The sequence below is a fragment of the Gouania willdenowi genome, chromosome 7 (genome assembly GCF_900634775.1).
Source record: "Gouania willdenowi chromosome 7, fGouWil2.1, whole genome shotgun sequence".
In the NCBI taxonomy this organism is placed as follows: domain Eukaryota; kingdom Metazoa; phylum Chordata; class Actinopteri; order Blenniiformes; family Gobiesocidae; genus Gouania; species Gouania willdenowi.
This window is the reverse complement of record NC_041050.1, coordinates 15,425,132-15,440,206: the sequence shown is the minus strand read 5'-3', so window position 1 is coordinate 15,440,206 and position 15,075 is coordinate 15,425,132.

Here is a 15,075-nt window from a genome sequence, read left to right as displayed (position 1 = left end):
CCAAGGAGATATCTATATATACACACACACACACATACGAACAAGCAGCATTGTTTATCGGTACTGTGGGGAACTCACCCTTCATGAGTCAAGTTTTAGTTGACAGCTGAACAGAACATTGACTATGTGATGACTTACAATGAAATGTTGCTGACACATTTTCAAGACATTTGCAATTTGATGAAATGACGGAGAACTTAAATTCTGTCGTGAACAAATCCAAAGAGAGTTGTCGGTTTTGAGAAAGTCATTTCAGCTTCAAGGAGTGAGCCAAACCTATGGAGAAAAACTGTAATTTAAAGATTTACTAAGCTTTTATTTCAAGTGCCAAGTTAACTGTGTAGTTAAAACTCATTTTGTTTATTGTAAAATACAAATAAGTGAAAATAAAATGGTTCAAAGCAGTTGATTTAGTGGTAGACTAGAATGCTCTACTTTGCTTAAAAATGTCTTGGTATAAAACAGTTTAAAAATACCTGGGTTTAAAGTATATTAGTTATAAGTTCAAAGCTGACATTTAACATTTGATTTAGAATTCTTTAAGATTGGAAGGACAAAAACTAGTACTGATTTAATACAGTAATATGAAATGTAATACTTGGTAAAGGTTAAAAGGTTGATAAATTTGATTTGAATGATTGAATATGATTGTCCTTGCATTGTGTAATTTCCTTTTGAGGTTTTTCCACTTAAGCTGATGTACCTACCTACAAACAATACTTGTCTTTACTGGATATGATATACGTTCTTTACAAGTCAAGAGCAGCATAAAATATGACTGGCTTCATACATGTTTTACAGAATATAAGTTGAAGTATTTTTCTCATTTTGCACAAGGAATGATTCCAGTTTGTCTGCATTTGCCAGCGGGCCAACATGAGAGAGTATGCCGAATAATTATACATACATGATAATTCTACTTCATAAACTAGATGATCTCTGTGGGGGAAATACTGTATATCTGTGTTGGTTATTGACTATCGGACATCCAGTATCGGCCAAAAATCCAATATCGCGCGTCCCTATTGACTATTTAAAACCTCAGTTTAAAAGAAATAAAAAATAAATAAAAGTCGTTTATTTGCTGTGCATACGTCTTGAAGAATTTGGTGGCATTTTCTGCATTGCCGCCTATTTGTAGATCTATATAAAAAATTAACTGTAAGGAATGCTATTTCATAATAAATCCACAAGAGGTCAGGGTAGATTTACGTTCAGGAAAGGATGCACACTTAGCTTTGTGTACACAGGATAAACACTCTCATGCTCTGGTTGAATATGCTCCATTTAGAAATCAATGGTCAGCATTATCATTATTTACTTTTTTTACTCACATACACTACCGGTCAAAAGTTTGAGTTTGGATTAACATTTTAAAGCTGTTCTGCAGCAATGAAGGTTGGAATCGGCCTTGAGCATCAGGTGAACAGTATTGTTCATGAATTACAACTCAAATTGCTTATTTGTTCCATGCTTTCATTTCAGAGGGCAATGACACAATAAACTGAATACATTTCAGTAGAATTTTATTATTTTGTAGGTATGATGTTCTCGGTGAAACTTTAGTCACTTTTTTCTCACATTTTGGCCATAGATATAACCAATCAGAAGGCAGACTTAGTCCTCAACAGTGTTGTCTACATAATAATCTGTATGAATTGAAAAGGTAAAACATCACCCAGATAGCGCGCATGCATCTCGCTGATGTCGGCCTCAGATCGTGCGTCGGCATTCTGCTCCTAAAGCGTCATTTTGTGTGTATTTTTCCCCCCACAAGTCGGTGATCCCACTTATAAAATTATAGAATTGTAAAATGTCACTTTCATGAAACTGTTTTTATGCTGGGGCTCTTTTGGCTATGCTGCTGAAAATACATTTATGACCATGAACTGTCTCTCTTTATTTTGTCCACGCACAATAACCTATTTAGTGGTAGTATATCGTTTTTTCTTTGTTTTGTTGTTGTTTTGATAATGCCATATTCCTGTCAGATTTAAGTAAATACTCGACTATGGATATGGAGATTTTTAAACTAATTGAATGACCTGAGCTAAAGAAAGGTTAATATAAGCTGTAGAGAGGTCACGCTGAGCATCTTTAATACGCCGACATCTTCCCAATGAGCAAACGCTCTACATAATACGTCTCGCCGATGCAACTTCATTCATCGTGCCGACGTCGGCGAGATGTCTGTGTGCAAGAAATGCCCGACGTTGGGGGACAAAAGGGAAATCAAAAGCTTTCACCATAAGCTGTAAGACATATCCAAAGTTTTTCTTTGTTTTTTTTTTTTTTTTTAGATGACAGCCAAACTGGAGGTTTAGTTTTGCCCCAAGTTTTCAGTCTTCGTAATTTCTTCGAGACGTAAACAGAAAAGGCATGTATAGTGTTGCTGGTTAATCCCTCCCAGTGCAGAACTCTAAAGCAAAGATCCTCCGAGTGCTCAAAGCTGGAGATTCGGACCCCAGCCTGTGCAGAGACAGATAGGCTCGCTCTCCTGTTTTATATGTAAAGCTGCCAGGCAGAAAGCACATGGCCCACAGGGTATACACTACTCGTTACAGCCAAACTGTGGCAGGGTCCCACTGTCTAAGAATCAGAATCAGAATCAACTTTATTGACCAAGTAATGTATGTTATACACACACGAGGAATTTGACTTGGTGAACTGTGCTCTCTCTAATAGTGTAAACATTAAATAATAACAATCAACTAGAAACAAAAAAGAAAAATATAAACATAAATATAAACAGTAGTTAGACTAATATGTGCAAAACTAAATAAATAACAAGATAAGATAATAATAATAATAATAATAATAATAATAATAATAATAATAAAATATAATTGGATAACAAGTGGCTTTTCATTCAAGATAATTGACAGATTTAAGGTGGGTGAAGATTGTCTTATTTTAGGAATTTTCTAGATGATCATGTTGCTTTTTTTTGGTGCACAAACCTGATTGAATTAGAGTTCATACAGGTCAGCACTTCGCTGTTATTCTGATCAATGATTTTGGCCAAATAGAGAAAGTTTGAAATGTCTCTGCACTCAACAATTGACTCTAATTATCCATTGTCATCAGTTCAATCTCAGCCTTTTTTTTTTTATCGACATTGCTGCAGTGAATGGGTGCTTTTTAGCCTCTTGTGTGTTATCAAAGCAAATGAGTTGCTTATGTGTGAGAGCCCACACAATGGGGTCTCAAACAAAAACACAGTCCAGGGTTGCATCAGCCGAATCATTTTTCACTGTCAAAAGATGTGCCCTGTTTTTAAATTAAAGTATTATTTTAGGAATGCAGTTCTTGTGCAATTAAGCTTTTTTGCCTTTTATTCGCAGCGTCGAGTGCATAGACTCTCTTATTGGAAATGTAGTGACTCCAGAAACAATTTGCCAGTGAAATTTTCACTTAGGGAGAATGGGGAAAAAACCTCAAAACAAAAAAGAAATAGATGACATTTTCTATGTGTTTATACTCTTATACTTTGCGATGTATGGTAATTTCCTGAAGTGTGTAGTATGGCTTTGATTTTTTTTTTGGGCAAACATTCTGTCTTTGATAAATGCTTTGGAAATATACACTTTATAATAGGATGCAGCATGCGGGGCCAAGGAAGCACAATAAAAAAAAAAAAAAAGCGTATTGCATATAAAAAACAAACAAAAACCTTGCAGATGAGGAGGACTGGTAACAGCAAGGTGGTGGGTTGTTTTTAATTGAAGGAGCTGGGGAATGTAAAATGAAATGGAACGCTCTAGGCAAGTTAGTTGTGTTCATTTTGGGAACCTCACACTTTGGCGTCATTCGAATCTGCTGTGCAAAATAATGCAAATACAACTGAGGTTTTTCATGTCTGCACATAATAGAGTTGCTTCTCTCATCAAGTCTTTCCTTTCATGCAATCAAAGCGCCGTTGGTGCCATTTCTCGTTGTCTGTTTAAGAATACAAACCACCATCCAATTTTAACATCCTTGCAATCTTTTGCACTGGAGTTTTTCCTCGTTTATAATTGACATGGACATTCCTGCTCCTGAAAGCACCCTGTGATGGGCTTCTCCTCTTTCACGGCCCACTCCTCTTCTGTTTCTTCATTCTTTTTTTCCCCCCCCCAGTTGTCTATTTTTAGGTCAGGAATATTCAATTATGCATGTCGTCATAGTGCATTTAGTATTGTAGTTGTTTCCGTCTCTGAAAAGGGTTTCCTGCCTGTTTGTGGACCGGCTCACACACACTTAACCAACTAGGGCAGCGTTTAAGTCACTGAAGACCCTCAGTACTGACTTGTTCAGGGTAAACCATAGTTGTTATTATTAATAGTAGTATTTCATCCAAAAACTCTTCTCATCCAATACTGATGCCAGTGCGCCCCCCAAAACACTGCCAAAGTGACGTTTTGTTTTGGTGTTTTCACAGATATTGACCTTGACAAAACAGTGGCGGATGTTGATATTTTGGCTTTCCCACAAAAAGCAACTGACCATAGCCGAAATCGGAGTGACGTCATCACAGGGAACACCGGGAAAAAAAGCCGAAAAACAAATGCCACGAATCACTGTGTTGTGAAGAAACGCAAGAATTCACGGTAAGAAACTTTTCCGCTTCGGCGCTGTTTTTTCGTTCTGTTTGTGATGGGTGCAAAACCAAACTTGTAAGTGGCAGTTTCACCATTCGACATTTGTTTGTGAGTAAATTCCTATCAGAGGACTTGTATAAGAAGAACTTTTGGATGACGTAGGATTATTGGGTCAAGCAGCTGACTTTTCAGCACTTTATACACTTCTGGTATGGGCTGAGAAACTCTTTGTAATGGGTGCAGGTGTCTGCAGGCAGAGAGGATTCAGGTGATTCATGAAGGGACTCTGTAGCTAATAATCACAGGTGTAGTGCATGTGATAAACTACACCTTTATCTACAGCAAGAGAGCTAACCAGCAGTCTGTAGCTGGCAGAATGGCTTGCATTTCTTCACAGGAGCAACTGACTGGAGCAAAACGAACTAAACTGAAATTTCTATACAACAAAACCTGCAAACGTCTGTGGGCCGTGTCTTTGAACACTGACCTGGCAAGGAGTCTTGCTACACTCTTTTTTTTTTTTTTTTAATCAATTTTTCTTTAATGCCAAATACATGTTGTGTAAACACCAGGTACTTCATTGTTTTTATTTAGGACCTAATTACTTAGATCATTGATGTACTTGCAGTTCTTAGGTTCTCTGTGCTCACACTGAAGGATTTCACCACAGACATCAATCAGTTTGTAGAGCAATTGATTTGTTTCTGGATTACATCAACTTTAAGTACGTTGGAAAATGATCAAGACACACATTTACTGTATGTCAATAGGTGTTACATACCGGTATGTAAAAAAAAAAAGCATACCTGTCTCTGTAACTGTTCCCACTCAACGTTCTTGAAGCCAAAATATGGTGCTTAGGGGCGCTTCCATCTTGCAAATTTGACATCATTTGAAGCCAGAGTCTGAGCAGTAGATCTGGCGGGAGGAGCCCTGGTAACGCCCGGCCTATACTGCCCTGATGACTTACGCAGCCCAGCTACATCACGAACATAAGTATCTTTCCCACTGGAAATTCTGCCAACGTCTTGTTCAGATGATCAGATCATAGGGGTTAGTACTCGTAGCTCACAAAAGACAAAAAAACTGAACAGAAAAGTTTAATGGCGTCTCTGCTTTCCTTCACGACGTGACTGCTTATGCTATTCACAAAGAGAGCTACGCAAGACCCGTGGCTGTCAATCATCGTAATATACAGTATGATGTCAAATCCTGTATTTCAATCTTAAATAACTTATTTAAAGTAAACTTCACAGAAAAACGAGCACTTGAACACAATGTAGGGTGATAACAATACATAATAATACAGGGTGAGTTTAGGTTTGAAAGTTTTTTTTGTGACGAGTATTTTAACTTTACAGTTTGACCAACATCCCATCCGTTATCATTGAGGGGGCGGGGTTTATGACCTATACTGCTGCCAGTCAGCAGGAGGAGCTCTAAAAATAAAAGCTTCACTTCCCCGTGAGTGTGCGTCATCTATTTTATTTAGTCTATGGTCTCAACTAGGGCTGTCACTTTAACGCGTTAATTGCTATTAATTAAGTACAGGAAAAATTAATGCGCTAAAAAAAATAATGGAGTTAATTGCTTTTTTTAAGCACCCCAAACAGCTCGGAACCTTTCTTATTTCAAGAGTTCCCGGTATACCCCTAATACTGATGCACAGGCTACAATACAAGATGGGAGACTGCCGAGCTGCTCAGCTTTGTTTGCGTTAATTTTGTCTTCTAAAAACACCGGATGGAAAACTAAAGCCTTGTTGTGTGCAAATTGTGCAAGAAAGGGTTTGCTTTACCACCGGAGCTTTGTAGCCTCCGCTACCACCTCAATGCTAAACATGTAGCAGCTAGCACGGACAACTAGCGCGGACACTCGGACAGTGCTGACTGCTAAATGCTGCAAGCATGCCCTGACTGACAAATAAACAAACTCACTGGATAAATATTATCTGAAGGAGAGGGAAAGCAACAAGTTTGTTATCAGAAAAGTGTTCTTACTGTTTATGATGTGTAACTTGTAGCACTAAATGACGTTTTATTTCACGTTTATTTACTATTATTTGGAGATTGACAAAAGTACACAGCAATATGACACGTAGCCCTTGGGACTAATCTCAAACACAGCAGAATGTAAATGGCTACGCCTGCATCTGTTCTGGTCTGTTAAAAATAAACAATGAATGACTTTGTTATACATCAATGTTTTGATCTGCCACAATAATGTAATTTAAATGAAAATACCTCAAGTTGAGGGCATTTCTTTTAGCATTTTTAGGTGCAATTAATTACATTAATTATTTAAAGAGCATGATTATTTAATCGCACAGTTTTTTTTTTTTTTAAATCTCTTGACAGCACTGGTCTCAACATGTTTAGAATTTGTGTATGGGGAAGGACGTCACCTTATAGGTACTGTGTTCTTACTGAAGGCATTGCATTTATTACTTCATACTGGGGATATGAACAAATTAATGTTAAATCCTGGAGATCATTTCAAGAAGACACATACGACTGTATAATTTCTGTTGCCTACTAACGGGTCATGGAAACACGGTTCCTTCCATGAGACATGCAGCCTTCACGGTAATCAGCTCATTTCTTTCTCCTAAATTACTCCGAGTCCTGATTCTCATCACCAAGCAAAGGAAGTAGCTGTTGTGTAATTGTATTTAAACACAATTATACTCACTAATATGCATATCCCTCCCCCTGGATAATTCTAATGACATTCATCTTCAGTGTCCTTTTGAAATCAAAGCCCTGTGCACTTTCTCTCCTTTCTTCTCCATCTTCTTCTTATCGCTGTGCCTCTACAGACCTCTTTCCAAACTTTGTATCACACTTTTCATAGAAATGAGTGCTGCGCAGAGTTCATCCACTCAAAAAAAAAAAAAAGAAGACAAATTTCTTAGAAGTACACCACAAAACTGACATTTTTCACCCAACCAACTGGAGAAGCTTTGCTAAGCTCTGTCCCACCAGTAAAATTATGATGACCTACTCCCATAAAGATTACGTTTCATAAGCAACTGTTTGCTGAATTTAGCTCATGCTTCTAGAAGCTTACAAATACCAGAAAAACTTTGCAACGCTTATACAAAAGGTTTCTCATTCAAATTCTATCAACAAATAAACCCTTTATGGCTTTTCTTCATGTATTTTGGGTTTTCCTTACAAATCCAAGCGTTCATTTGGATTTAATCTCAGTTGACACAATATTAGCAGTTTTTCAAATATGACGGTACATTTAATAAGTGAATTGTTTATTCTTGACATGGGTAAAATTATGCCTAAGCATCTGCAGCAGTTCTTTGACGAAAAGATGCTGCTTTTGAAAATTAGGCTAACTTTCATGCAAACAGGCAGAAGCCTGCGCACAACACAAGTAATTTTAGAGCTTTTCAGTCATCTATTCAATGCAGTGTGAGATGTGTCAACATCTACTGAAAATCTCTGAAAGGCTTATTTCTCATATCGGATCTCCTTTATGGTTTCTTTTCAAAGTGTTAAGTGCAGGGCCGGGAGGGTTACTTTTAAAAAGTTATCCGAAATGGAACCAGTAACTTACTCTAAGTATCACTCTATTAAAGTAATGTAACTGACTACTTTTGGATTATTTCAACACCAAACATGCAAATAAATACACAAGAGGATAGAATAAGTGTAACCTACTCACTGTATTATTTCAAACCAACATAAAATCACCTTTTACAGTCTTTAGTTTAACACAAACTGGGAGAACCCACAGCAGTTTAAATAAAGGTGTTGAAAGATGATCGATTTACTCATTAATTATGAACAATTCAGTTGCATCATTGACCTAGACCACAGACCATACAATAATGATTATTGTCTAACAAATGTAATTGTTACAGTTTTGTAATACAGTATATGTAAAACAAAACAGCACCACCTGAAAGTGGTATGTCAGGTTTCAACAAGTTCAATAGTTATAGTTACCAAGGTTACTTACACAAAATAGTTGCTAACAATTGTCATTTCCATTAGAAAAAAGCGCCAACTGAAGTAGATGCTCCAATGTTAACTACAAGTCATTCCCCCACACTGATGTCAGCCTGTTTTTCATGGGTCGTGTAATGTACAGGTGCTGACTTTAATTCAATGTGTGCCAAACACAATCTGCTGAACATTTCTGATATTAACAAATGCAGTTCGTCTGCATCCTGCAGCCTTCTGGCAGAATATTTATATTTCACTAAAACATAATTTTTATTTATTTATGAGAAGAGCTTTCTAAAGACTGGATGTTTATATAACTTACAACACATCCATCCATCCATTTTCGGACTCGCTAACTTACAACACAGTGCAGATAAAATAATACAGATTATAAGCAAAAATATAATAGAACACTATGATTTAAGTTATCCGTTACCATAAATGTCTATTGTAACAGTTCTGCTGTTTGTTGGCTGTTCCTAATAGGGATGTCCCGATACAACTTTTCCACTTCCGATATGATACTGATATTGCAGCCTTTCGTATCGGCCGATACCGATATTGATCCGATACGATATCAGCACGAATCATACATACTTTTATTACTTATCTTGTAGTATGGAATGTTAGAAAAGGCTTGATCAAGTGATGTTACTCAAACAGAGAACATTAGTCAGCAACAGTAGGTTACTTTGTTGGAGTGTGAACCACAGTCACCTATGGATAGAAGTGCTGGAGCGGAACATTTTATCGGAGATCTTATATCGGTGATTTTAGATGCAGTCCGATATAATCCGATATTCTTTTTCTGGCTGATATTGGACCGATCGGGACACCTCTAGTTCTAACTCCTGCAGGTTTGGCAGTCATTGAAGGCAGCATGAGGGTGCAGAGCGGAGGGGCGAAGGTGTGTGTGTTGAGGGTTTGTCGGAGCTTAGAAGTTAGAATTCATCCTCGTAATTAACCGGTGTTACGTACTGAGTTTACCTCCGTACTGAGATTATAACCCTAACCCAAGCCAATAAACAAATAAAACACGTGTCCGTTAACTTTGGAAACAAAAATAAACAAAAATGAATTTATTTTTTGTAGCCAAACTTCATTTTCTGGTAGTGCGCATATACAATCTCAGTACAATGCGAACTCAGTATATCACACCGGAGTGATGAATTACGGAGTTTTATTTGGTGTGGGCTTGTTTTTACGAATCAATCCAGTTTCTTTACGTTTGTACAGAAGTTACGATATAAACTGGGTGATTATGTCTTTTGAGGACAAACTTCAGCACCTACATTCCAGTCCCCCACGATACTAGTTACATCGTACTATTTGAGTAGTAAGTAGGTACTAGCAACCTGACAAAGCTTCACTTTATCTTACTGTATTTCTATGTGTTTTGGCCAATTTTACCTGTCGCGGTTTCTTCAGATTGGTTGTCAAATCCCTGAATGACGGCAACATTTTAACAGTCATCATCCACGTTGTGCTGTGATATTCTTTCCTTTTTAGATTGAAATGAAAAATGACGGCGTTCCCATGCAGTAAAAGCTCCGGGTTCATGATGACACATACGCAGCCTGACAGGCAGCGCGTTGGTTTCACGTGTTCATATGTTATGAAGTGTTGTAAAGTGTCGCAATGTGTGCACGCACACTGTCTCTGCTGGACGGATGTTTCATCTGCTTGCTTTTAAAATGTAATCCATCTAAGTAATCCCCGATTTTTTTTAAAAAAATGCCTGTAATCTGATTACATGTTTTCTAATATATTGTAAGGGATTACAATTACAATTTTTTTTTGTATCCAGATTACGTAACGCCGTTACTTGTAATTTGTTACTCCCCAAACCTGGTTAAGTTGTGTATGGACAGTCAACCTTGCAGACAATCGAGTTCAAATATTTTACTTGGATGTTTTTTTCCAGTATGGGAGAGAGAGGAGGGCGGGTTGCAAAAAAGGTGCAGCTACACTCGACATTTGGCATTTCACCTTTCCCTCACATTGAATCACTAGCTCGGCCTAGTCGACGTTGTCCTTGTTGTCTTAGCCAATGAATCTTGTGGGCGACGCATTTCAAGGGCAGCTGTGCTTTCTCACTGTGTTGGCTGTTTCTTTGCAAGAGTGAATGAGGACAGGACATCACTTATAAGTGAGGATGGGATATTCAGGGCAAAGCTTCAAAAAGTTACATTTAGAATGCAAAAATGACTCAGGGTTCTACATTGAAAATACAAACTCTAATCGAGGCAAATGTCCTTATTGTCCAAGAATGAAAGAAAAATGCTGATCCTCAAACAGAAATCTGATGGTTTACCGATATAAATACAAACTACTTCACAGTATAACTTCTGCAGCAGAATCTTTGTATAAATATAGAAACTGGGGGATTGAAAACAATTTACCTCTACTAAAGGCGGTAATAACATTTTCATCAGCGTTTATTTGTTTGACTATTAGCAGGATTACATCAAAAATATACTGAACAGATTTTTACAACATTTTAACCAAATATACTCCATGGAAAATTCCATTAAATTTTAATTTCTAATATGGATCCGGATTAAGCATTTCCTCACGATTTTTCGAAAAAATGGGGGTGACCATACATTTGGACCAACTGTGTTGTTATTAATGGGGATATACATTTATTACAAGCTTTTACATTGTGAATGATTATTGTACCATGATCAGGATCACTGATCCAAATAACTGCCAATACCTGGCAAAGAGGAGATTTGGTGCTTTTGGGAACGTCACAAGTGGCAGCCTCTCGAGCAGCTTTGTGCATTCTAGCACTTTTTCTCATTTTCTTATCCTCCAAATCACTTTCTTGTTTCTCTACAAACATATCAATTAGATATGGATTCTTCCATGCCGAGGCTTGTTTATTCTAGCAAATCTTACTTAATTGCAAATAAACAGAACCTATTGTGCTCATTTTGGCCATAGTCATCATGACAATATTTTATTCTCTCCTTTAATGGTGTAACATTATGCAGACCTGACCTTGGTGCTAATGAGATTTTAAGGGACTAGAACTACGAGGTTTTAGTGTTGCATGGTACAGGTCGTACTGTACTTTTCTTATACTTTGGAGAGCCTTTGAACTGGCCACACTTTATTGGCAATGACCCAGTTTTCTGTAAAATGCTGATGGTTGCAGCATTTTTAAACAGATTGGCTTTTTTTCAGAGGGTCTTAGTTTCATTATTATTGATTTATCATATGGACAGTGCATATTAATATACATTTCTATAAATGCATCTGTAGTCCCTGGAGCAGTGTTGGGGTTCGGTGCCTTGCTCAAGGGCACCTCGGCAGTGCTCGAGAAGCGCCCTAGCACCTCTCCAGCAAACGGAGAGCAAACATTTCGGTTTGCACCGGGATTTGAACCGGCGATTCTCCAGTTCCCAACCCATGTCCTTATTACTAGTAATAAGCAATAACAACGCGTATTAATGTAAATAAGCATGAATGAGGTCATAATATTGGCAATAAGCATTCATGAGGCCTTATTATTGAAAATAATGGTAATTACCATACCATTCTTAGTATAGATACCACTCAACAGGCACATTTTTAAAAACCACTGGGTAGTCTGATTTTTCAACTGGAGCAATGTAAATAATTGGTGATAACAGTTTTAATAAGTATTATCGAGGTTTGGTTTAAATCGCTGTTTCTCAAATAGTGGGCTGCACTCCCTAGGCAGCTGTGATGTGATTTAGTGTCATTAATATAATTATATTATCATTGCTGTTGTAATGTGCGATTGCACATCTTGTGTTTTTGAAGTTTTGAAGAATACATAAAACATAAAACCATTTGAGATCCACTGGTTTAATTCATTTTTTCCTGGAGTAGTGGCTCTCAACCTTTTTGTCACAGCCTTCTGTGTACCATTTTGTCAGTCAGCAGGCTCATCTGAACCTTCTTGCTCTCATGTGTCTATCACAATTGTAAATGAGTATTTAACCCAGATGCAGATATTTTTGTTTTCCTTGTGTTTTGGATATTTCAAGATGTTGTCTGTGCCTTAACGCTGCAGTATGTAAGTTTGTGTGCGTGTTTTTTTTTGTAAAAAATCTAATAACCTTTCAGTATATTGTAATTTAAAGTGTTCTGAGAAGACACTGAATCTCTGCACCTTCTCTTGGCTCTGTATTCAAGCTTTAGAAAACAAGGAGCAGGACGCTTTTTTTTTAGCCATTCAGAGGTATTTTTTTTTACAAACCAAGTGTTCCATGAGCTGTTGTGGCTGTTACTTTTGGCTTAGTGACAAAAGTCAATGAGCGTTCACGTCCTATTGGTAGTGAAGGTGAAATGGAAGGCGTTCTAGTGGGAAAAGTCCAAATTGCATTGTTGGGCACAACGGCTTGCTTAAACGTCAAAGCAAGCCAAAAAAAATGAAGACCTACATTGAGAAGCGAGAATCTAAGAGGGAGAGTGGTAACATAAGCCTTGGACAAGCATATCCCAGGTGGCGATAACATGCGCAATTAATTTGCAGTCTGGATACGGAGTGGTGTGGGTTTGCTCTCTGCTCTGACCTGCAGATGGGACTGTCATGCACGAGAGTTACTGTAAACCTGACCGTCTGTGAGCTTTGGAGCAGGGGAGGGGTTGCTCGTTGAAGACAGTGACTACAGCGTAATACAAGCTTTCATGTCAGAGTCTCTAAAACATCAGAAAACTCTCCAATGCCACAATCATTGTCAACTGGGTGGAACCTTTTTTTTTTAAATTAAATCAGGCTATAAGATTAAAAGTGAATCGTTAAGTACATTCATGTATCCCATGCAATGTGACAACGTTAATGGTTCACAAACACTGTCTCACAATATCAATTCAAATTTCCGGGATTGGTAATCATAGTACGGATCACCTTGCACTAGATTGTTTGATTCCTTCCTTCTATGTGAAATGTGATCTACCACATTGAGTTGGTCGGCCAGAGGGATCCCATCTTCTTTCACAGCTAACACTGCTCACTGCACTATGCCACTGCTCCTAATGCACACAATTATCATGCTTTTACCCCTCCTTCTATAAAAAGCCAAATATTCTCTATGTATCATTGATATCTTGTGTCAAAAACACACTAATTCACAAGTGAGAAGCAAAAACTGATATGTTAACTAGTTATTGAATTCAATGCAACTTTATTTATATAGGGCAAATTACAACAAAAGTCATCTCATAGCGCTATCAAAACATAACATTCGTAATAAGAAGGAAAAAACCCAACAAAATCCACATGAACAAGCATTTAGCGACAGTGGGAAGAAAAAACTCCCTTTTAACAGGTAGAAATCTCCAGCACAACCAGGTTCAGAGGTGGCAGCCATTTGCTTTGACTGGTTGGGGTTAGTGGACAGAAGGAGGTACAGAACAGGATAGAGAGATAGAACATAAGAGAGACTAGTTGAGCCGTAAAACCACAGATAAGGAGCTGCCAGATCCAGCTTCAAGACACCTAAAACAGAAAAGAGAGAGAAAAGAGTGAGGAGAAGGCACAGACTGCAGAAAAAACATGATACAGTATTAGCAGTTCTGCCTGCGTGGTTTTGGGCTATGTTCCGAGTGGTTAGGTTAATGCTTGTTAGGAAGGCGACGAATCGTTTCCCGTAGATTGGTAAGATAGCGGCGACTCCAATTTTAGAGATATTACGGAGGTGGAAGAAGGCTGTCCTTGAGATTTGCTTAATATGAGTGAAAGGATAAGTCAGTATCAAAGATGACGCCTATGTTTTTTACTGTGGTGCTGGGTGACAGAGTAATGCCATCCAGAGACACTATTTGCTCTGATAATTTTTCTGAGGTGTTTTGGACCAAATAAAATTACTTTGGTTTTATTCTGGTAAAGAAGGCGAACGTTACAGCTCATCCAGGATGTGATGTCTTTAAAACAAGCCTGGAGTTTTAATTACTGATGAATTTCATCTGATTTCATTGACAAATAGAGGTGTGTGTCATCTACATAGCAATAGAAATTTATATTAGGTTCTCGGATAATGTTACCTAGTGGAAGCATATATAATGTAAAGAGTATTGGTCCTAAAACTGCTCCGTGATTATTATTATTTTTTAAACTTCATATACAGAGCCAAGAGAAGCTGCAAAATTACATAGTCCTGTCAGAACAAATTGAATTAAAATAAGCTCAAAGGTGATTATCCATGGATTTTTGACCAAATTAAGCAAAAAACAAAAAACAAAAAAACTTACATACTGCAACTTTAATTCCTGACTGAGTGACAGGTTAACATGATAGAGTTTTTGCAGCTCACTTGTGAACTAGTATGTGTGTGTGTGTGTGTGTGTGTGTTTGACATCATTGATATGATGGATACATAATTATGCGTCTTGAAAAGTCATTTCTTTGGATCCCAGCACGTGGCAGTGATTCCTGTCTGGTTGAACTGATCACACAGGGAAAGGTTGGGCCACGGCAGCGTCGTGCGTGTGAGGGGTGAACGGGAGGTGTGGAGGAACCAGTGTGGAGTAGCGACAGCCTGTGTAGCCAATGCGCG